Genomic DNA, 23,432 nt, shown 5'->3' on the forward strand with positions numbered 1-23,432 from the left:
CAACTGAAATACACTGAAACACTGAAAGCATGATAATGTTCCTGTGTCCCTGCGACCCATCAAAATTGATCTCGCGACCCAACTTTGGGTCGCGACCCATAGTTTGAGAACCACTGCTCTAGAGAATTCTGGATCGTTCAAGGCTAACATTGCGCAATAGCGACACTCCAGGAACCCACTCTCGAATCATCTTGTTGAACTCACGTTCGTCAGATGGCCAACGCCAAAGTACAGTAGTTATGAGAAGTGTCTGGAACACCTGTTCCAGACACAATGATATTTTGAGTTACAAATACATTAACATTTATAACAATTAATCATTTATTTTTTTTATTTTTACATCAACATATATAAAATAAAACGAACTATTTTATTTTTACATCAATATACATAAAAAATAAGCGATTTTCAGAAGTTTAGTAATCCAATGTACATAAATTTACTGTAAAATATAACACTTAAACCTTACATTAAAGACGATGTGTTATCTCAGAATGTGTTAGATACACACTATTATTCGATTTAGCCACAGAGGAATTCAATGCGTTAAAAGGAAAATAATATGAGCTTTCAATAAGGGAAAGAGAAATGTTAAATTCTTATCTTAATAAGAAACTGCCAACACTTTCCTCGTTCGAAATTAAGGAGCAGAGCAACTTTTCATTATCATTATCATTACTTGTTAAACTACAACCCTAATTGGAAGGGCTCAAACAGGGAAAATAGCCTAGTGAGGAAAGGAAAATGGGCAAAAGAAATATATTAAGAATAGCATTTAAATATCGCCTATATAAACTATAAGAACTTTAACAAAACCAGAGGAAGAGAAATAAGATAGAATAGTGTGTTCTGATTTACCTGCTGTGGAACTTGAAAGGCTTAGAATAGAAGCTCGTTTAAGAGAAAAAGAATTAACCCTGGATAGGTACGCTCCTCGGACACCCCTTTAAGGGTATACTCGGACGCGCGCGACCCCGACGCCAAAAAAATTCTTGAAAAATCAGTTTTTGCAGTAACCTCCTTTTTTCTTTTGCCAAAAAAAACTTCAAAGAATGCTTAAAACAACTGTAAAGATAAATACTACTCATCTGCAGAAAAACTATTTATTATAAATATTTTAAAAAATTAAGTAGAAAAAAAGTTTATACATATATACACAAATCCTTTTAGGAATTGATTCTTGAATGTTTAGGACACATCTGCATGTATTTTGGATGAAGTCAGACCCATGGAGGTGAAGATCTGAAATGAGAAAAAAAGGGTAACTTTTTTTGGCCAAAAAAATTTGTCCAAATTTCATGAATTTTTTTGGGTACCCAAATGAAATAGGAAGTGGTTAATTTTTTTAGGGAATAAACATATGTTATCCTAAAATAGAAATATGTAAAAAAATCTTCATTATTCTGCAAATTACATTTATATCAGGGGCCATATCTAAAGGTAATTTTTTGAGTACTTAGAAATTTCGTAAAAAAATACATATATTTAATATATAATATGATATTTATGCAGGTAAAAATATACCAAAATATCACAAATTCTATAGGGAACAAGAATATATATAGATAGGGCAACTTACGCTTCGGATATGTCCACAAAATGGCCGCCAACCACACTGACTCAGACTCCCTAATCTGCCAGTTGAAATGTAGGAAGGGTATGTCAATTTCAAGGTGTTATTTACTAATCTAATTATTCTTGGATATGCATAAAAATTGTATGGTGGGTTGCTGGATAATTGTCGATTATTTTACGACTATAAAATTGAGATTCTGACCCCAAAAAAAAAATTTTTGAAGGGAAATAAAATCGAAAAAAAAATGTAAAACAATATAATATTTTAGCTAAAAAAATTTGATGATATTCAATCAAAAACAGAAGTAAACACAATTTTCCGACAAATAAACATCTAGAAGAATCATTACTCTGTGATAGTTCCTTAGTACGTAGTAATTTTGAAAGAAATGGGAAAAAAGGTAAAAGTGGCAATCGCAGGAAAATCGAACACATACCTATATATACGCCATATCTGGCTAAAAATAAAGATAGGCATGGGTAGCCAGATCATCTAAAAACTCTTTCCAACACTATAAAAATACAAGTTTTGCGACACTACTTGCCAATTCCTTACGGTAACATGACTAAGCAAAAAAATGAAAAACAAATAAAAAGGGGCACTCGCGGAAAAATGGCCAACATTCTAATATACGGCATTTCAGAAAAAAAAAATTTCAGCCACGTACTAGGCAAACCATCAAGGCACATTTTCCGACAAATAAACATCTAAATGAATCATTACTCTGTGATAGTTCCTTAGTACGTAGTAATTTTGAAAGAAATGGGAAAAAACGAAAAATGGCAATCACCGGAAAATCGAACACATACCTATATATACGCCATATCTGGCTAAAAAAAAGATAGGCATGGGTAGCCAGATCATCTAGAAACACTTTCCAACACTATAAAAATATAAGTTTTGCGACACTACTTGCCAATTCCTTACGGTAACATGACTAAGCAAAAAAATGCAAAACAAATAAAAAGTGGCACTAGCGGAAAAATGGCTAACATTCTAATATACGGCATTTCAGAAAAAAAAAAAAAATTCAGCCACGTGCTAGGCAAACCATCAAGGCACATTTTACGACAAATAAACATCTAAATGAATCATTACTCTGTGATAGTTCCTTAGTACGTAGTAATTTTGAATGAAATGGGAAAAAACCAAAAAATGGCAATCACAGGAAAATCGAATACATACCTATATATACGCCATATCTGGCTAAAAAAAAAGATAGGCATGGGTAGCCAGATCATCTAGAAACACTTTACAACACTATAAAATTATAAGTTTTGCGACACTACTTGCCAATTCCTTACGGTAACATGACTAAGCAAAAAAATGCAAAACAAATAAAAAGGGGCACTCGCGGAAAAATGGCCATTCTAATATACGACATTTCAGAAAAAAAAAATTTCAGCCACGTGCTAGGCAAACCATCAAGGCACATTTTCCGACAAATAAACATATAAATGAATCATTACTCTGTGATAGTTCCTTAGTACGTAGTAATTTTGAAAGAAATGGGAAAAAACGAAAAAATGGCAATCACAGGAAAATCGAACACATACCTATATATACGCCATATCTGGCTAAAAAAAAAGATAGGCATGGGTAGCAGATCATCTAGAAACACTTTCCAACACTATAAAAATATAAGTTTTGCGACACTTCTTGCCAATTCCTTACGGTAACATGACTAAGTAAAAAAATGAAAAACAAATAAAAAGGGGCACTTGCGGAAAAATGGCCAACATTTTATTATACGCATTTCAGAAAAAAAAATTTCATCCACGTGCTAGGAAAACCATCAAGGCACATTTTCCGACAAATAAACATATAAATGAATCATTACTCTGTGATAGTTCCTTAGTACGTAGTAATTTTGAAAGAAATGGGAAAAAACGAAAAAATAGCAATCACAGGAAAATCGAACACATACCTATATATACGCTATATCTGGCTAAAAAAAATAGGCATGGGTAGCCAGATCATCTACAAACACTTTACAACACTATAAAAATATAAGTTTTGCGACACTACTTGCCAATTCCTTACGGTAACATGACTAAGCAAAAAAATGCAACACAAATAAAAAGGGGCACTAGCGGAAAAATGCTCAACATTCTAATATACGGCATCTCAGATAAAAAAAAGACATGCACGTGTTAGCCCAACCATCAAGGCACACTTTCTAACACATAAACATGAAAAAAAATCAATAATATACGGCAATTCCTTACTACGTAGTAAATTTTTACAAATATTGAAAAAAAACCAGATATTGGCAACCGCAGTTAAATACCCAATATACCAATAACTACATCGTATCTGACAAAAACAAAGTCACGCATGGGTAGCCAGATCATCTAGACACACTTTCCAACACTAAAAAAGCAAAAGTTTTGCGACACTATTTGGCAATATCTTACGGAAAAATGACTTGGCAAAAAAATGAAAAAAAATGAAAAAGGGGCACTCGCGGTAAAATGCCCAACATTCTAATATACGGCATCTCAGATAAAAAAAATGACATGCACGTGTTAGCCCAACCATCAAGGCACACTTTCTAACACATAAACATGAAAAAAAATCAATAATATACGGCAATTCCTTACTACGTAGTAAATTTTTACAAATATTGAAAAAAAACAGAAATTGGCAACCGCAGTTAAATACCCAATATACCAATAACTACGTCGTATCTGACAAAAACAAAGTCACGCAGGGGTAGCCAGATCATCTAGACACACTTTCCAACACTAAAAAAGCAAAAGTTTTTCGACACTATTTGGCAATATCTTACGGAAAAATGACTTGGCAAAAAAATGAAAAAAAAAATTAAAAAGTGGCACTCGCGGTAAAATGGTCCTCGTGGTGATGAACGACATTTTAACTAAAAAAAAAATCATGCACATGGTAGCCAAACAATCCACCAAGACTTTCCACAACTGATAACCTATACAAGTTGCACCATTCTACGACAATTTCATAATACGTAATAACTTTGATAAATATGCAAATTACCTCAGAAGGGTAAACTCGGTCGCGCTTGACCCCGACGCGTCTCAGAAATCGGGGAATGAGTACAGCTACAGCAATGCACATCTGGACACTACTAGAGCGTGTAGGCGAGACACCTGCTGCAGGTCGATCACCCACAAATTCAGTCACGGGGGTGAGTCACGTGAGAAAAACCTCTTTTTTTTGACGCTCGGGGTCGCGGACGACCACCCGTACCGTTCCAGGGTTAAAAGCCCAGACTGAGCGTGAGAGAAGAAAAGTAGTGTTAAAACGTGAGCAATTAGAAGCAGAATTAAAACTTGAACAATTACAAGGGAGGAGAGAGCCAAAGATAGGGGAGCTCAGATAAAGTTTCATGAGCCTGATGTTCAAAAAGAGTTAGAACTTGAAAAATCTAAGCTGACTAGTTCTAGTTATCCTCATAAATATTGGTATGCTAACCCATGGAGATATGCCGAGCATATGCCAATCACGACTGGAAAAATCTACATCAGTGTAAGGGTTGGCTCTCTCTTGCTGGAAGAAGTGGAATTCTTCCCGAATTTCGAGGCTTATCCGGACTGTTACGTCCGGCTCAGGTCCGAACCAGCCTCAAAGGAAGAGACCGAACCGAAGGAGGTTATCGTGTTCGATCTCGCGAAGGCCCAGGCTATGTTAGCCCAGGCGGTGAAGAGTAGGGGTTTCACCAACTCCAAGATGCCGGCGCTTAGCAAGAAGCATCCAACCTTCGTTGCGCCGAATGCTGCGACTTCCCCCTTCATTGGAAAGGCTTTCACAGCGGTCTTAAAGGCAATGGAGGAAGGGAAACCTTGCCCTGCACTGGAGGAGTGCAGACCCTTCTCCCTTACTTTTCCTCCCGGTGATAGGCACTGGAAAGACGTCCAGTCCACCTTCACGGTAGGGAATCTAGAGCCTGACGTAGCCGGTCGTCAATTTAATGAGTACCTCCCAACGCTAAATGATAACCTCCTTCGTAGGGAACAGGATACGAAGGAGAGGCTTGCCGCGTCGCTGTCCCACCAGGTACAGCTAGAACTTATGGCCGGGGATACTAGAGTCCCGGACTTTTATATGGTCCTAGCCAAAGCGCACTTGGCAACGGTGACGAAGGACCTATATAGCTTGACCAGGGCTCGCAGAGCCTGTCGTGAATTCGTGTTCACCAACGCGACGGTGAAACACGAACCCCGGAGGCTGATTTCCTCCAATATCTGGGGTAAGTATCTCTTTCCTTCCTCTCTGGTGAAAGAGATTGTAGACAAGGCCGCCACGGAGAATAGGAACCTTCTCCACAAGTGGGGCCTGTCAAGGAATAGGAAATCCTCTCAGGACGATGGCCCTCAGCCTAAGAGCAAACTTCAGAAGCCGAAGCCCCAGCAACGTCAACAGAGACGACAGTTTCCGGGTACCGCTACTCCCCAAGTGGCCACACAGCCACAACAGACCTTTCAGTTGGTCCCCCAACCAGTGGTGTCGCAGTATCCGGTCTTTACCCCTGTGTATGAGCAACACTCTACTACCTTTCGTCCCAGAGGTAGGGGCTCAAGCAGAGGTTCCGGCAGAGATTCTTCTCGCCGTCCCTCCAGAGGCAGAGGAGGAAGGGGAGCTAGCGGCCGAGGTGGCAAACCCTCGGGACACCAGAAGCAATGAAGTGCTTCCTGTGGGAGGAAGACTCTGCCAATTCCAGGATCGTTAGACCTTCGATCCCTGGGTGCACAGCATCGTCAAGAAGGGACTAGGCTGGAGCTGGACTCAACCACCCCCAGCCTTCCAGCAATTCTTCCAACAGTCAACCCCCCTCCTGGAAGAATATGTCCTAGAACTCTTGAACAAGAAGGTGATCAGGAGGGTAAAGTCAACCAGGTTCCAAGGGAGACTATTTTGCGTTCCCAAGAAGGACTCCGACAAACTTAGTGTCATTCTAGACTTATCCCCTCTCAACAAGTTCATTGCGAACAACAAGTTCAAGATGCTGACTCTGCAACAAATAAGGACCCTTCTGCCTCAAAGGGCCTACACGGTCTCCATAGACTGGCGGATGCCTACTGGCACGTTCCAATGTATCATTACGCTTCCTCCTACCTAGGATTTCGACTCCAAAGAAAAAGTTACGCCTTCAGGGCCATGCCCTTCGGGCTCAACGTGGCTCCACGGATCTTCACCAAGCTGGCAGACGCCATCGTCCAACAACTCCGTCTTCAGGGCGTCCAAGTGATGGTCTACTTAGACGACTGGCTTGTCTGGGCGACATCGCCCAAAGATTGTGTAAGAGCCTGCAACAAAGTCCCCCAGTTCCTAGAGCATCTGGGATTCAATATAAACAAAAAGAAATCTCGCCTCTCTCCAGCTCAGAAGCTCCAATGGTTGGGAATCCATTGGGATCTTCAGTCACACCGCCTTTCCATCCTACAGAAGAAAAGGAAGGAAATAGCAGGTTCTGTCAGAAGACTTCTAAAATCCAAACGGATCTCAAGAAGACAGCAGGAACAAGTTCTCGGCTCTCTACAGTTCGCCTCTCCGACAAACCCAGTGCTTCGCACACAGCTAAAGGATGCCGCGGGAGTCTGGAGACGTTTCGCATCCATCGCTCGAAGAGACCTAAAGAGACGGCTTCCAAACAGACTTCGCTCGCTTTTAAAAGCAGTGGTCGGGAGCCAAGGCCCTGAAAAGGTCCATTTCTCTTTAACACCCGCCTCCATCGATCAACATCCACACTGACGCTTCGCTGGAGGGTTGGGGAGGTCACTCCTACCAACGACAGGTTCAAGGAACATGGTCTCCCCTATTCAAGACGTTTCACATCAACATCTTGGAGGCCATGGCGGTTCTTCTCACCCTGAAGAAACTCTCCCCGCCTCCCTCGATCCACATTCGTCTGTCTCTGGACAACTCGATGGTAGTCAGATGTCTCAATCGTCAGGGCTCAAGATCGCCCCAGATAAATCAGGTACTTCTTCTGATCTTTCGTTTGGCAGAAAAGAAGAAATGGCACCTGTCTGCAGTTCACCTACAAGGATTCCGCAACGTGACGGCGGACGCTCTATCAAGGACAAGTCCAATAGAGTCGGAATGGTCTCTAGACACAAGGTCATTCTCCTTCATCTCTCACCAAGTCCCGGAACTTCAGATCGATCTCTTCGCGACGAGCGACAACAATCAACTTCCTCGATATGTGGCCCCGTACGAGGACCCCAAGGCAGAAGCAGTGGATGCCATGTCACTGGATTGGAACAGATGGTCCAGGATATACCTGTTCCCTCCCCCCAACCTTCTGCTGAAAGTTCTCTCCAAACTGAGAACCTTCAAAGGGACAGCGTCCCTAGTGGCTCCCAAGTGGCCCCGGAGCAATTGGTCCTGGAGCTGCAGCCCACGCTGATCCCCCTACCGGGCCCAGTTCTCTCTCAACAAATACAGAAGTCGACTGTCTTCGCTTCATCACTGAAAGTCAGGGACCTCCATCTCATGATTTTCTCTCCTTAGCAGCAAAGAAAAGGTTTGGAATCTCGAAGAAAAGTTTAGACTTTCTCGAGGAATACAAGACTGAATCTACTAGACGGCAATACGAATCTTCCTGGAGAAAGTGGGTCTCTTTCGTCAAGGCGAAAAATCCTATGGAAATCACCATTGATTTTTGTATGTCCTTCTTCATTCACCTTCATGGACAAGGCTTAGCAGCCAACACGATTTCCACAAGCAAATCGGCTTTGACTAGACCACTCTTGTACGCCTTCCAGATTGATCTGTCCTGTGATATCTTCAATAAATTGCCAAAGGCATGCGCTAGACTACGCCCAGCACCTCCGCCAAAACCTATCTCCTGGTCCCTGGATAAGGTGCTCCATTTTGCCTCTAACCTGGACAATGATTCATGCCCTCTAAAGGACTTGACTCGAAAAGTTATCTTCCTTTTTGCTCTCGCCTCGGGAGCCCGAGTCAGTAAAATAGTGGCATTATCAAGAGAAGAGGGTCATGTCCTATTCGCAGATACAGGAGAACTTACCCTCTTCCCTGATCCGACGTTTCTCGCTAAGAATGAACTACCCACCAAGAGATGGGGCCCTTGGAGAATCTGCCCCCTGAAGGAAGATGTCTCTCTATGCCCAGTGGAGAGTCTTAAGGTCTATCTTCAAAGAACTTCAGACTTCGGTGGAGGACAACTCTTCAAAGGAGAAACATTGGGTAGCAACATGTCACTGAAACAACTAAGAGCGGATCCTGAGAGTACACCCGCAGGCCACGATCCTAGGAAAGTCGCTTCTTCTCTGAATTTCTTCCAGAGTATGGATTTCGAAAGCCTCAAGAGCTTCACAGGATGGAAATCATCGCGCGTTTTCTTCAAGCACTACGCAAAGCAAGTGCACGAAGTCAAACATTTCGTGGTAGTCGCAGGTAGTGTTATTAAACCTGCTGTTTAACTCTGCATAGAACAGCGAGTTACTTGGACTGTAACTCTCCGGGTGTCTGTGTTGACCCTATGGTGATACATAGTGATTTCATGGACACTTAGTGTTTCTAATAGACTGTTCTTACCAAGGTGAAAATGTCATAGACTTTACATGAGTGCCACATGCTTTAGAGCATGATGTGTTTTCTCTGAAAAAGACTGACGTTCCTCTGGAACTTGTGTTTCTGGAAGTGAAAATTCTTTTCAAATTTAAGATTGAAGTCTTTATTTCCTATGTACATTATTCTTTATTATTGTAAATAAACTTTTCATTTACTATTGCTATTGTTATCACAATAATCTGCAATTGTCGAAATAAAATTTCTATTTTATTACATGTGCGTCTCTCTCCGCTCCTATTATTTATTATGAAATATATGATTGTCATAGTTTCGTTTACCCCTTTCTTTCTGAAAGAGAAGAATAATACATATATAACTGTATTATATAATCACTCATGCTTTGATAATATTCCTACCTGAATATTAACCTTCGTCCTGTCTTCGAGACCAGATTGATTTCTCCTCCAGGGAGTGTAATAATTGTTATCACTTACCTATGATTGATAATATTCCTACCCGAATATTAATCTTATGTCTTGTCTCCGAGTCCTGCACGAACTCTCCGTAGAGTGAGTAGCTCTTCAATGATCGCTTCGAGATATTAGTATGGTCCACCAGGACTTCTCTGCCATGGGGGCAGGAAGCTAGTTCTTCACGGAATCTCTAGTAGGACATGTTTCATACCTCTATTCGAAGCCCTTGGCACTTGCATAAAAAGGGGGAAAATTTCCACGATACATTAATTCTCTGGTACACTTCCATCAGGACGTCATGGCTTGAGCCCAAAAAACGGATTTTGAGCGAAGCGAAAAATCTATTTTTGGGTGAGATAGCCATGACGTCCTGATGGACCCTCCCGTCTATTCTAGTCCAGCCTTTCAGGCTCCGCCCTGACCTGCTGTATCATGGATATTAGCAAGAAGCTGGCATCAGGATGAAGACGGACGTGACGTCATTTAGCAATGGTGCCCGTTTGTTTACGTCTCGAGTACCAAAAGCAGCCACGGATGAGTGTAACTGTGGAACGGCTCCCCAGTTATTCTCCACCTTTCCATATCGAAGTGTTAACTCTATATGGGGTGCAGATAGCTATGTGGCGTGTTAATACATGCATCCCCTGTTGATATACGATATCCTAGAGGGAAACCTTTAGGGTACTCGCACCAGAAGTTAGAATTCTGTGATAACCTTTAGTTTAATTCTCTGGGGATATCCACTGTAGTTAAATATACTCTAGGAAGCTACTGGAGGAACCTTTCATCAGGAGGTCATGGCTTGAGCCCAAAAATATATATATATATGTATATATGAAACCGTGTTGTGTGTACATACCAGGAATCTATATCTTTTGCACAATCATATCCATTTTGATGTATCTATATCTTTTCCAATGTAAAAAATATTCTTACTCAGTTACTAATGAACAATAATATCAATTATAATATATCTGTATCTTTAACAAAAGTAACAACTATTTTTTAACAATTTACCAATTTGTGTAAACATTTTTTTTTTTTTGTGGTACCTCATAATCATTTACTAGCATTATGCCATATATAGCATACATGGATCTGTATTTTTCATGCATTTTTCTTTGTTTATGACAATGTCTGTTAGGTAGGGGTTATTTTTTTTACATATACTTTTTTTGCATATTATTCCTTAATCACTTGTTTATGGCTATGACTAAATGCACATTCAGTCAAACTCCTAGGAAACGTATTTTAACGTAACTTTTAATGTTCAATGCTTGAATGGTAGCTGTCCACGCTAATGTAATGTATACATTAATAAACCCATGACCCAAGGGGTCATTGGCGAATTAGGAGTGTAACAACAAGTCATAACAGGGTGTGAAACTAGACCCTGCTAAGCAATGCTGGGAATGCATTGCATGAATAAACATTTATGTATGTCTTTTAAACAAGTCACAACGCCTCCCGTGGGAAGCAGTTGACCTATTGAGCCCTACCGGAATCACCTGACTTCCGGCCCTAAGGCTACGTGATCATTTCACTTTGTATTTATATAAAACGCTGAGAGAGCTAGTGTTATGTTATCGACGCGAGCCTATTGTAAATCAGTTCTATTCATATTTTCATACGGAATGGTCATCCGACCAAACCATCCATACTCCAGTGATGGAGCTATCAATAAATTGTTTAAAGTTAACCTATAACTTTGACTTATTCTAAGAGGACACGTACAAGTCTAATATTTCTATATCACTTTGAGGAGACATGAGATTGGAACCACAATGTGTACGTACAACATTCGTACACTAACATATGTCATAGGTTGGCCAGAAAACCATCCACCCATCGAGATACTACCACTAGATAGTTATTGAGCCCTTTGACTGGCCAGAGAGTAGCCTTATACATTGGATCCCTCTATCTGGTTACAACTAATTTTATTCCTTTGCCTACTCATACTTCTCTGTCATCATTCATCTGACAACACCGAGATTACCAAACCATTCTTCTTCTTTGAAGGGGTTAACTACTGCATTGCAATTGTTCAGTAGCTAATTTCCTCTTGGTAAGGGTAGATGAAACTCTTTAGCTATGGTAAGCAGTTCTTCTAGGAGAACGACACTCCAAAATCAAACCATTGTTTTCTAGTCTTGGGTAGTGTCATAGCCCCTGTACCATAGCCTTCCACTGTCTTGTATTAGAGCTCTCTTGTTTGAGAGTACACTCAGGTACGCTGTTCTATCTTATTTCTCTTCCTCTTGTTTTTTTTTATATTTTTTTAAGTTTTTATAGTTAATATATGAAAGATCTAATTTAACATTGTTACTGTTCTTAGAATATTTTATTCTCATTGTATATTACTTCTCTTGCTGTTTAATTGTATCCTACTTTCCTTTCCTCACTGGGCTTTTTTCCTTATTGGAGTTTTACCAACCATGTGTCACACAATAGTACATAGTAACGGTATTTCCTTTTGTGTATATATTATGCTCGTATATTCCCTCTTCCCTCGCACTAAAAAGAACCTGAAATAACATGCATGTATCTCCCACCATTAACTGTTAGCTGATGCGGTGTCAGTTGAACAGGAAATTTCCTGTTGCATTGAACCTGAAATAATGTGTCTATTTTTCTCACCGTTAACTGAAACTGGTGCAGTGTCGGCTGAACAGGAAATTTCCTGTTGTATTGAGTTTTTATATATAAAGGAGAGTGTTCTGTAATAAAGTTACTCAGTTGCTTTCATCCTGCCTTTGATTCACAACCTTCTCTCAGCACGTCACATGGGTGACCCCGGAAGTCGACTCGCTCCTCCCGCCTTCCTCCCCCCCTCACTCCTCTGTTGATGGTACTATGACTGACTCTAAGGAAGTTGGCGCTGTGGCTGCCTCATTGAAAGTTTCGTCATTCGCCAGCGGAGAAGCATTTGCTTGGTTTCAGCACGCAGAAGTCCAGTTTCACATCAAGGGCGTGACCTGTTCAACCACCAAAGCAGATTATGTTCTTACGGCGATACCCGAGGATACCTTCCTGGAAATATCCAACTGGCTTTGGGAAAAAGGAGACACCCAAGTAACATATGACACCCTCAAAACATACCTTCTGCAGCAGTACTCGCCGTCGCCAGCCGCCCGTATAGCAAAGCTTTTTCAGCTCTCACAGCATCCTTTGAGGGACCAAAGGGCTTCGCTCACCCTCAGGGAATTGACCAGTATCGCTCGCCTACAACCTGCTGCAGACGGTTCTCCTAGTGAGGTGAACCTACTTCGTGCCCTTTGGATACGCCGTTTACCCAAACCTGTACATGCTGCCGTACCCGATGTTGATAGTTTACCCATAAAGGACTTGATGACCAAAGCCGATTCCCTTATGGACAGCCACTTCAAGACCTCCATCAACGCCTCTACTCCTGACGAAGAGGACGCCTATTCAACGTCAAGCGAAGCTGACGTGAATGACGTAGGACATACACGCCTACCCCGTGACGTGCCGAAGCGGTGACAAAGCCACCCACCACCCACCACTTGCTCGCACCCCCACCAACGACTTCTACAGCCACTTACTACCTCCCACCCGCCGAAGTTTTGCTATTACCACACCAGATTGGGAGCAAACGCAAAGAAAAGTGCCAAGGATTGTCAGTGGCCAAAAAAACGTGTAAGTAGGCCATCGCTCGTGGCGGTGGCCTCCCGTTATTCTAATCTTTTTTTTTTTACATGATGCAGGAACGGGCGTGCGATTTTTGGAAGACACGGGTGCTTGTCGTTCTCTCTTGCCAAGGGACTTCTTCATGACATGATGAAGTCTGTCTACATTTGCTGACGTCGCCTTGGTAGCTGCCAACGGATCTGATATACCCACCTACGATTACGAGAACCTCACATTATCATTTGGAAACGGTAAATATAATTGGAAGTTTCTCGTTGCTGACGTCACATTGCTAGTCCTCGGTGCAGATTTCCTTTCTCATTTCCACTTTCTGGTCGATTTCGCCACCATTGATTGGTCGACGGAGACGCGTACTTGTCGACACCTCTTCAACCCAGCCCCTCCAACTTTGCTCTCCACATCAGCGCGCCCACGGATGCTTAAGCCCACCTCCTCACGTTGTACACGGACGTTTTCTGTCCAGAATTTCTCCAAACGCCCATGGCTCCTCCCAAGCATGGTATTTATCACCATATCAAGACAACAGGACCCCCAGTATTCGCAAAATTAAGACGTCTGACACCGGAACGATTGGCAGCCGCCAAACAGACGTTTGCCGAAATGGAGAAAATGTGCCTTTGGCAAAAGGCCTCCAGCCCATGATCATCACCCTTACTCATCGTTCTAAAGAAAGACGGCTCCCTCCGTCCGTACGGGGATTACAGGCGCCTGAACATGCAAACAGAACTGGATCACTACCCGCTCTCAAACATCGCCGACGTAACCTACTACCGGCACAAAGCGAAGGTTTTCTTCACGCTCGACATCCTGAAGGGGTATTCTCAGGTGCCTATGAATCCAGAAGACATCCCCAAGACCGCCATCACCACTCTATTTGGTAAATACACATTCAATTACTCCTGCTTTTGCCTTTGTAATGCTGGGGCCTCGTTTCAACGTCTCATGGATAGCATATTAGGGGACCTCCCCTTCTGTGTAGGTTATATGGACGATATACTTGTGTCGTCCTCCTCAAAAGAGAAACACCTCCGTCACCTGCGCATCGTGGTCGACTGCCTGCAACAAAACGGCCTTGTAGTCCGGTACGACAAGTGTACCTTTGGCACCAACGAAGTGTCGTTCTTAAGTCACTGAATCACTCCTGAAAGAGTCCTTCCCCTCCCTGAGAAGGTAGCAGCTGTTCAGAACTTCCCAAAACCCTCGACTGTCAAAGCTCTGCAGGAATTCTTGGGCATGATCAACTATTATCACCGTTTTCTGCCAGCCATTGCCGCCACTCTTGGTTCCCTCTACGCCTCCCTGAAGGGAAAGCCAAGGGACCGGAAGTGGGGTTTCCTTCAAGAAGCGGCCTTCTGTAATGCAAAGAAGGCCCTATCAACCGCTGCGGCTCTCACTTTTCCTATCCCACATGCCCCTCTCCTTCTCTCCACCGATGCCAGCGACATCACTATTGGTGCAATATTTGAGCAGGTGGTCAACAGCTCGCCCCGCCCATTGGCCTTCTTCAGCAGAAAACTGTCCAAGGCAGAATCGGGTTATTCTACCTTCAATCGCGAATTGCTGGCGGTGCAATTGGCTGTCTGTCACTTTCGCCATTTCTTAGAAGGTATGTCCTTCGTCATTCGCACAGACCACATGCCTCTGGTGCACGCCTTCACTCGACAGTCTGACGCCTGGTCCGCCCGTCAACGCCGACATCTCTCCGCCGTGGCTGAATACAATTGTACCCTTCAATACGTCCCTGTGAAAATGAATCCCGTTGCCGATGCCATGTCAAGAAACACGTAGGCTGCAGTTCAACTGGGATTAGATTACAATGCCTTAGCTGAAGCCGAACGACAGGATCAAGCACGTAGGACATCCTGCACGTCCCTGCGCTGGGAAGACTTCCCGCTCGAAGACTTCAACACCACCCTCCTCTGTGACGTCAGTACTGGTAGACCGCGACCTTTTATTCCTGCTCCCATGCGCCAGCAGGTGTTTGATTTCATTCATGGCCTTTCACATCCCTTGTGCCGTTCTACTGCTCAGGTGCTGAAGATGAAGTTCAATTGGCACGGCATTTCTAAGGATGCTAAGGATTGGGCCCACACCTGTACTTCTTGCCAAACTTCCAAAGTACATTGACACATCACAAGGACATTGTTACCTGTTTACCATCATCGACCGCTCCACTCGTTGGCCTGATGCCATTCCCATGGAAATTGCAACGTCCGCCTCATGTACATCTGCTTTACTTTCAGGATGGATTGCAAGATTTGGTATCCCTGAGCATATTACTTCTGACTGGGGTACCACTTTCACCTCTCAATTAAAGACATAATTAGCGAATCGCCTGGGCATCACCCTATATCAGACAACTGCCTACAACCCTGCTGCCAATAGAATGGTTTAATGTTTTCATCATACCCTCAAAGCAGCTTTGAATTCCCGCTGCATGGATTTCAACTGGTTTACCCAGCTTCCCTGGGTCCTCCCGGGACTAAGAACCACTCTTAAAGATGCTCTCGACGTCTCGGCAGCTGAAATGGTGTATGACGACCCGTTGGTCATTCCTGCCAATTATTTTCCTTCTACAACCTCCTCTGCCAATCTCCAGCACATATGTCACGTTGTGGGAAAATTTACTCCGTGCCGCCAGACTTACAAGCCCCCAGCGAAGCATCACATACTGACAGACTTGCACTCTTAAAGACATCTTCCTGCGCAATGACACTAGCAAGCCACCGCTAACGCCCCCTTACACGGGCCCTTTCCTTGTGATCCGACGCAGTCTGAAAGCATTCCTACTAAACATGCGTGACAAAGAAGACTGGGTCTCCATTGATCCTCTAAAATCTGCTTATCTCTTGCCAGATGACCGTCCTACAGTTCGCCTCTCTAGATCAGGGTGCCCTATTTAACATGTACAGTTTGTAATTTTTAGGGGGGGAGCCTTGTACCAACCGTGTTTCACACGATCGTACATAGTAACGACATTTCATTTTGTGTATATATTATGCTTGAATCTTTGCTCTTCCCTCGCACTAAAAAGAACCTGAAATACCATGCATGACTTTCCCACAGTTAACTGTTAACCAATGCAGTGTCGGTAGAAAAGGAAATTTCTCGCTGCATTGAACCTGAGATAATGTGTCCTTTTTTCGCACCGTTAACTGTTTCGGTGTGATTTCGGTTGAACAGGAAATTTCCTGTTGCATAGGGTTTTTGTATATAAAGGAGAGTGTTCTGTAATAAAGTTTCCCAGTTGCTTTCATCCTGCCTTTGAGTCACAACCTTTTCTCAGCACGTCACAGAGTCCTTGGAATTATAGCACCTTGCTTTTACAACTAGGACTATGGATTAGCTTTCAATAATAATGAAAATAATAATAATAATAATAATAATAATAATAATAATAATAATAATAATAATAATAGAGGTTGAGTGTCAGTTGACTGAGTGGTGCAGCACTTGGCTTAAGTACTGTAGGTCTATGATATTCCCGTATCCCTCTCCACCCAGTCTACCCAATTGTATACAATATACGCATGTACCATTATTAATTGGGGTGATAATAAAGGTGTAAGTGATGCAGTCTCACCCTTATAAAGCTTTCCTGTTATGATATTGAAATCTTTGCTTATCTACAGTTTTACAATATTGCAAAGTTGATTCCACTGAAAGAAAAGAAAGTATTGCACAGTTGGGGATGGTGGAGAAGGATTGGACTGGTGTGATAAGAAGAAATTAGCTGACCTAGAGTATTCTGATGACGCTGTCCTTATTAGCAGAACACCACAGAATTTGTAAATCTTGCTTACCAGAATGCATGAAATATCACATATGGCTGGGTTTAACATAAATAAAAGAAAGATACATGATAAGAACGGAATATTCAATGGAAGATGAGATATCGTGGAAGGAAAAAGGATTAATGTGGTGGAATCATTTCAACATTATGGAATCTTTTGAAATTGAGGTTAATAAAAGATTGAAAAAAAGCAAATCAGACAACGGCTAGATTAAGTAAAATTTGGAAATCAAATTACCTGAAATTACAAATAAAAATCAGGTTATATATCAGTTTAGTGAGTATGATGTTAATGTATGGACATGAGTTTTGGTATGGCAATAAAACAATATCCAACAGATTTTGTAGATTTGAGAACAAAACCCTCTGAAGAAAATTGGGAGTTAAATGGCAGGGCAGGATTAGAAACAAAACTATAATAGAGATTACTCAAATGCCATATGTGGATAAAATCCTGGTGAGGGGTAGTTGGAGATTGTTTGGGCATGCTCTTCGCACGCCCCAGGGGAGATTAGGTCACCAAACTTTCAACTGGGTTCTAAAAGGTACTAGAAGAGTTAGAAGACCCAGGCCTACATTACTGAGAACTATGAAGCGTGAAGTAGATGATAAATAGAAAGGTATTGATTTAAAAGCTCAAGATAGAGACGACTGGGGAAATCTAACCGAGGCCCTTTGCGTCAAAAGGGTAGGGGATGATAATGATGCTAATGATGATGATGATAATGATAAATATATATATATATATATATATATATATATATATATATATATATATATATATATATATATATATATATATATATATATATATATATATATATAAATAAATAAATATATATATATATATATATATATATATATATATATATATATATATATATATATATATATATATATATATATATATATATATATATATATATTTGGGCTAAGGCCATGTCGTCCTGATGGAAGCTCCTAAAGGGTAGCTTCTTAGGGTATATTTGACTACAGTGATATTCCCAGAGAATTTTACCTTAAGATATCCAGAATTCCAACTCCTGGAGCAAATATCCCTAATTAAATCTAACAGGGATATCACATAACATCAGAAGACGTATTCTTGACACGCCACAAAGCTATCTTCACCCCGAACAGTATTAACGCTTCGAGGGGTTACAGGGGCAAGAATCTAAAAACGAGAATGAAAGGAGAGCTGTTCATAAGATATCTCTCATATCCCATTTCGAGTGTTTATATGACGATGACAGCAGCGCCATCTTTATTCCTTTTCTTGTAGCTCTAATACTCGATGTTTTCCCTTGTGATTTCTCGTAATTTTGGATATTATTTAACATTATGATGTTTTCTCCGGCCTCTTTTGCCTCTAGAAAGTTGAGTATTATCTTTATTTCGTATAAATGTAAGCTCTAGTTGTTTTGAATGAAATCAAAGTGATATTAATGTAAACAAGAGCTGTTGCCTACCGGAGGCATCCTTGATGCTGTCGCTCGCTATGCATGAGTCATTTAGTTAGCCAGAGCGACGTTCCTGGTTATTATGCTTTAATAAATCTAGCTATTTAGCTCCTCTAGGAATTCTTATATAATGCCGTTAGTTTTCAGTTTCGGCGATTTAGGTAACCGATCCTGCCTTTCGCAAGGCTTAGTAGCCTAGGTGTCTGGCCCTAGTACTTTCATGCATGATATAAGTTTTCTTAGTGTTATGTTATTGAAGCTATAGGCAAAAATTTTATACAATGTAAGATATTGTTGAATTTTCTTCTCCAAGATTGTATACGAGAGAGTTTCGGTGATTTAGGTAATCGATTCGCACCGCACCTAGGCTAGCAGCCTATGGGGCTTTATTATACTTTCACACACATCCCCGGTTGTTTTTTTCTCCTCTGGAGACTAAGTTCAATCCCTTCTCCCTCTGAGTGAGCCTTAGGCTTAGTCCTAGTGGTTCTATCTGAATAGTATTCAGGTACAACTATACTAGGACATGTCTGCCCTAACCCAGTAACCAGAGTGGCTGGTTTTTGGGTTTGGGGCAGAACATCAGAGTATTTAGTCTGTGGTCTGCATCTTCCTAGCATAGAGAATGAGTTTCCTTTGCTAGGTTAGGTGCAGACACAGGAGGCTTTGCTTCCCTAGCCCACATCTGAAGGAGTCTGCACGAGATGATTCATTCTACTTGTGGTCTAGCAGACCGTCCTGTGTTGTTATTCTCGGGCTGGAGAATGAGTTTTCTCCGTTGCCTGGCAAAATAACTACACCAAACTTTGTTCTGGTATGGAGGAGGGTAGCAAGTATTGCCAACCTCTCTCTCTAATAGACAAACCCTAGGTTAGGATGAGCTTTCTTGACTGCTGAATATGTCTCATACTAGAGCAAAGTTTACAGGACTCTTATCCCTTTCCCACCTTGTTTCTTAGTGATGGGCTAGCCATCACATCTCTTGGCGCAGTCCTACATCTGTACCTAGTGTAGGTTAGGATGTGGAACCGGCTCAGCTCTCTGCCGGCCAGCAGAGACCCTTTTTTCTTCTGCAGAGTGAACCCCAGACCTCCCTTGGTCTCCCTTCCATGTCTGCTGGTAGAGCCCAGCAGGCTTTGCATATATAGGAAGCCTGAATGCTACATTCTCCCCTTCCATATGTTCACTCTTTCTGGGTGGAAGGTTGTACGGCAAGGCCGCCTCATAACCTTACATCCATACTGTTTCTCTTGTTAGTGTACTGTACCCCTAGCCCGGCTGCCGGCTTAAACGGCTGGCAGCGGGGTAGGTAGAGGCTCTCTGGTTCGTAGTCACTGCCGGCTAGCATGGGTATCGCTACCTATGCCGGCCGGCAGTAGAAACACATCCCGAGATCTGCCGGCCACTACGATTAGCGGCCAGCAGCCGGGTGCTAGTGTTTTCAGTTGCTGGCCGGCAGTGATTGCTGGCCGGCACACATTTGCGAGCCAGTGTTCTGCAGCCCATTAGTTAAAGGTAGCCTACTTTTAAACTATACAAGGGTGAATGCCGGCCGGCATGGCAGCACGCGATGTACATTAGTTACTATATTTGTGGTGTAGTACACACTGCATTGATAAAACTACAGTATAGAATTTGTTGTAACACTAAAGTTCTTCCAACATCCTTAATGTTATCTTGTACAGCCTTTTGTTGAGACCATACATTATGTAGAAAGTGAGTTTTTTCTCTATTCATTCTATCACGTATATTAACACTTTATTTCAAGGTGTGAGTTACACCTTAACTTTCCGCTTATGAAAATATATAAGGTATTCTAGAATAAGAATTAACCTTAGTTTTAATATCTTGGGAGGTTACAGCAATTGTCTGGGCAGGAAATACAAGTATGTGTCTTTCCTTCTTTCCTTTCTAGCTTTACTGTATAAGCTACATGTATTAATAATAAGTGAAAAGCCTTCACTTGATACTCATGGATTTTCTTCTCTTTACAGGAGGACCATACGAAGTGCGGGAGTATGCTCTGCAATGTCCGCAGCAAGAATTTCTGTGGACATGAGTTATGCAGGAGACATGCAGCATGCGCAGTCTCCAAAGGTGATCTCCGGTATTGGGACCCTCAGGTATGTACTATATGTTCTAACCTGATTACCGAGGCATTTGACACCCCTAAGTCGGCGGAGTCAAGGGATGCTGCTAGGGAAAATTTATGAACCTGGGTGAGGGGTTTTCAGAAAAACACCCCAGAACCCTACCTTCCAAACGAGAAGATGAGGGCCTACCTTTTCCGTAAGCCTCATGAGGAGATACCAACCGTCCAGATTCCGGTAGATTCTGAAGTCTCGGCCGCCCTTCAAGACATCCAATTGGACGATAAGATGTCAGAAGTGTCGGATTATACAGAGAAGGACCTTTTGGGAGAAGGTCAGGAGGAGGAGCTGACCCAGGCTCCAGAAATAGAAGAGGAAGAAATCGATGAGGTGTCGGTTACATCGGTTCCGGCGCCAGAACCTGTTCCCTCTACTTCGTCTCTTATCCCAGGTAGGACTCTTTCTTCTATTGTTGAAATGATTCAACAAATGCAAAAGAAGAATGATGAAAAGGAAGCTGCGATGAAACTGGAAATACGTAGACTCGCAGCATCACGTGGGCCCCAGAAGCGACTCAACGTGAAGGATCTTCTTTTGTGCTCAGATACCAATCCTTGGAGGTATGCTGAACACATGCCAATGAAAACCGGGAAGATTGTTATATCGGAGAAGTTGGGCTCAATTCCCCTGGAAGATGGGGAATATTGGCCCAACAAAGACTCTTGCCCGGACTGCTATGTCCGTCTTAGGAAGGAGCCAGCCTCAAAGGAGGAAACGGAGACAAAGGAGGTCATAGTCCTTGACCATAGTGAAGCACAGGCGCTACTAACGAGCTCGATGAAAGAGAGGGGCTTCACGAACTCAAAGGTGCCTTTGAGGCCTCTCCAATCAGAGCCTTTCCTTTCATAGAAAAGGGATATAAGGCCGCCTTGAAGGCGGCGGAGGCAGGGAAACCATGCCCCTCCTTGGAGGAATGCAAGCCTTTATCCCTGACTGCACCCTTGGACCAAAAAGACTGGAAGGACGTCCGCCTTACCTTCTCAGTCGGGAAGTTGGAAGCTGATATTGCTGAACGTCAGTTTGGTGAGGTACTTCCAAAGTTGTCGGAGTTTCTCTTGCGCAGAGAGCAAGAGACGAAAGAAAGACTTGTGGTATCGATGTCGTTGCAAACGACGTTAGAAACGATGGCAAGTGACCCCAAGAACCAGGACATGTTCATGGTAGTGACTAAAACCCATCAGGCCACAGTTACGAAGGATCTCTATAGCTTTGTTAAAGCTAGGAGAGCTTGTAGAGAGTTTGTGTTCGCCTCGGCTGCGGTGAGGCACGAACCGAGGAAACTGATCTCCTCTTGCTTCTGGGGTAAAGACCTCTTTCCCAACGAAGTAGTTAAAGAGGTAGTAGACAAGGCCGCCACGGAGAATAGGAACCTTCTCTAAAAGTGGTGCTTAAATCTTAAGAGAAAGTCTTCTCCGGATGAGGGTCCCCAACCCAAGAAGAAGACAAAAAGGCTTAGGCTATCCTCTCGGCCGGCTAAGCCCTACCCACAGCAACAACAGCAACTTCCTGCGACCATGGTGCCTCAGATAGTGGCACAACCTCCAACCACGTACCAGTTGGCACCTCAACAAGTGGCGACAGTCGCCGGTTTTTAACCCAGATTTTGAAAGGCAGACTTCTTCCTTTCACTCAAAAGCTAGAGGAACAGCCAGAGGTTCTTCTAGACGCCCTTCAAGGGGAAGGGGACTCAGGGGAGGACGTGGTCAAGGAGGTAAGGCCTCAGGTCCACAACAGCAGAAGTGAGATGCTACCAGTAGGAGGGAGACTACATCTATTTAGGGATCGTTGGACCTTCAATCCCTGGGCCCACAGCTTAATAAAGAATGGACTAGGTTGGAGCTGGAGCAGTCCTCCACCTCCATTTCCTCAGTTCTCCCAACACTCTATCCCCGTTCTGGAAGAATATGTCCAAGAATTCTTAGAGAAAAGAGTAATCCGAAAAGTAAAGTCTATCAAGTTCCAAGGAAGGCTGTTGTGTGTTTCAAAGAAGGACTCGGAAAACAAGTTCATAGTGAACTACAAGTTCAGGATGCTCACACTTCAACACAGGAGGACCCTACTGCCCAAAAGGGCATACACCGTCTCCATAGACTTGTCAGACGCTTATTGGCACGTTCCAGTTAATCATCACCTCTCTTCCTACCTAGGGTTCAAGTTACAAAGAAGTCTTTACGCCTTCAGAGCCATGCCATTCGGGCTAAACATAGCCCCAAGGATTTTCACAAAGCTTGCGAACGCAGCCGTCCATCAATTACGCCTAAAGAGGATCCGAGTAGTGGCGTACTTGGACGACTGGCTGGTGTGGGCAGCAACCAAGACAGAATTCATGCAAGCCTCCAAGATAGTGATCCAGTTCCTGGAACATCTGGGATTCAAGATCAACATCAAAAAGTCTAGACTATCTCCAGCTTAAAAATTTCAGTGGTTGGGAATCCACTGGAATTTAAAGTCACATCTACTTTCCATTCCTGGAAAGACGAGGAAAGAAATAGCAGGATCTGTCAAGAGACTATTGAAATCCAAACGGATATCAAGACGCAAACAGGAGAGAGTGCTGGGCTCTCTACAGTTTGCTTCGATAACAGATCCAGTGCTAAGAGCACAGCTAAAGAATGCAACAGTTTTCTGGAGAAAATGCGCATCAAAAGCGCGAAGAGATCTGATGAGACCTCTACCGACTCGACTGCGAACGCTTCTCAAGCCTTGGTCCAACGCCAAGCAACTGAGTAAGTCGATACCTCTTCAACCTCCTTCCCCGTCAGTTACTATCCACACAGACGCTTCAAAGTAAGG

This window comes from Palaemon carinicauda, chromosome 25 (genome assembly GCF_036898095.1).
Source record: "Palaemon carinicauda isolate YSFRI2023 chromosome 25, ASM3689809v2, whole genome shotgun sequence".
In the NCBI taxonomy this organism is placed as follows: Eukaryota; Metazoa; Arthropoda; class Malacostraca; order Decapoda; family Palaemonidae; genus Palaemon; species Palaemon carinicauda.